Source organism: Schistocerca piceifrons, unplaced genomic scaffold (assembly GCF_021461385.2).
Source record: "Schistocerca piceifrons isolate TAMUIC-IGC-003096 unplaced genomic scaffold, iqSchPice1.1 HiC_scaffold_37, whole genome shotgun sequence".
Lineage (NCBI taxonomy): Eukaryota > Metazoa > Arthropoda > Insecta > Orthoptera > Acrididae > Schistocerca > Schistocerca piceifrons.
The window spans coordinates 5001-7500 of record NW_025728592.1 but is presented as its reverse complement, the minus strand read 5'-3'; positions in this window follow the sequence as shown (position 1 = coordinate 7500).

Below are 2500 nucleotides of genomic sequence, written 5' to 3'. Positions count from 1 at the left end.
ATCCTCAACGCACACAGTCCTCAATCGGACCAGCACACTGAAGATGTCCACCGCGCTTCGCACCGGGCCCGCGAGGACCTACTTTGGCCGCACGGCGCCGCGCGCAGGGTGCGCCGGCGCGCAGCTGCGACGCCTGCCGCGTCCGTCGGCCGGCGCGCCTGCCACTGGCCGCCCCCACCAGCCGGCTGTAGCGCGTGCGCCCACGCACCGCGCGGCCAGCACGCCGGGAGGCGCCCCCTCACCGGCCGGGGACGGTCCCACCCAGCCACCGCCGCGTATCGCTTCACACCCAGATGCCGTTCAGTTTCGTCGGCATGGTGGGTATCGCTGGAACAACCGGTTAGTACCTCAACCTATCGTCGCCATCACCGATTCACCCCTAGCGAGAACAACCGCACCACAACAGGTTACCATTTGTTCATTTGCGTAACTTCACCAGAAAACGCAGGCGTCCATCGCCATTTGCAACTTCAACGATTATTGCATGCCTGTGTCAGGTGTCACGCCACACTACGTCTGCCCACATACACGCAACAAAATGTGCACGCCTAGACAATACGTGGAAGGTGGCCCCCGTACGTATGCGATGTCCATTGCTCGAACGACTGTCAACCGGCCTCTGTAGCATGTCGCAGATATGGAACGCGGTGCACCATGCCATCACGGTGTGTGAGGAGAGACGACTAGGTCCGAATACATCAACAGACAGCTCATGCTGATCGCCATCCACGGCGTCCGTTCCTCCCACACGTCTCTATGGCGTACCACACTGCAATCCAGCTCTCATAGGGAGACGACACGTAGCTGCGTGCACAATATTTGCACTGTATGGTCCGCCGTTTTTGGGCGCAGTCGTTGTGCGGTCACACATGTGCCACGATGTATCATTCAGTACATAAGGACGAATGTGCAGTACAGATTGTGGTTCACGCGTACGACATCAGCGGACAGTTGACACAGGCCGCACCACAACGTAGCCTGAGTACGTCGCATGCGAAGGGCATTGAACATGCAAACTTCTCACCAACCAGCTTGCGAAGGCAGGGGGCAAGGTGGGGACGTGGGGAGGGGCGGCATGTACGTCCTGCTGCCATCCACATTACAGTGTACAGCAGGAGCATGTGGAAAGTGAGCAAGACTTGCAAGGTGTTTAACATGAAGCGATACACAGGGGTGCGGGCAGTGCGAGTAGCGAACTATATTGCGAGGGTTGCGGGTGGGCAACACTACAGTAATTGAACGAGTCGTATAACAATTACAGAGCAGGTTTAGGCGACAACGTGGGTTACGTTAAGGCGACAACATGGGTTAGGTTAAGGCACAACATGGGTTAGGTTAAGGCACAACATGGGTTAGGTTAAGGCACAACATGGGTTAGGTTAAGGCACAACATGGGTTAGGTTAAGGCACAACATGGGTTAGGTTAAGGCACAACATGGGTTAGGTTAAGGCACAACATGGGTTAGGTTAAGGCACAACATGGGTTAGGTTGAGGCACAACATGGGTTAGGTTAAGGCACAACATGGGTTAGGTTGAGGCACAACATGGGTTAGGTTGAGGCACAACATGGGTTAGGTTGAGGCACAACATGGGTTAGGTTAAGGTACAACATGGGTTAGGTTAAGGTACAACATGGGTTAGGTTAAGGTACAACATGGGTTAGGTTAAGGTACAACATGGGTTAGGTTAAGGTACAACATGGGTTAGGTTAAGGTACAACATAGGTTAGGTTAAGGTACAACATAGGTTAGGTTAAGGTACAACATAGGTTAGGTTAAGGTACAACATAGGTTAGGTTAAGGTACAACATAGGTTAGGTTAAGGTACAACATAGGTTAGGTTAAGGTACAACATAGGTTAGGTTAAGGTACAACATAGGTTAGGTTAGGTTAGGTTAGGTTACACGTTGTTGTACGGAAAGGTGTAGGGGGGGGGGGGGGCGGGGGCGGCAGGTTCGTTGATAGTGATTATAGTAAGTGAATGCTTGTGACATGATCAGATTTGTCACGTCAGGATGCACCTTTGGCTTATTAGAGGCGGCGCTCCAATTCTATGCTTGTGTGAGACCTGTGTCTTTGACTCATGTCATTGTTTGTGCGCTGTGACAGGAGGTACTATTGTGATGTTGGGTGCACCGTTGTATAGGACATGTGTGGGTGTTGGTGCCTGGTCTGCGCAATGGTGGATGTCGAAAGGCTGGGATATTGTATTTTCCGCACGGACCTCCTGGTCTGGTTGTGATAGTGTGGATTGTGTAATGTGGCGGAGAAGATGCACTGGATGTTGTTCCATGCTGGTGCTTACATATTGTATGTGCGCCTGTTAGAAGCAGAGAGTGGTGCGTGATCAGAGTGTCTGGCTGACGTGTGGTTCCCATTTTGGGCAGACTCTTTCAGCATGTATACGGACAGTTGTGTATATTTGCTGTAGTTTGATGGCTCTGCATTGATTACTAATCAGCGCCGTGTGTACGGGTAATCTGGTTCCAGTCCAAAATGT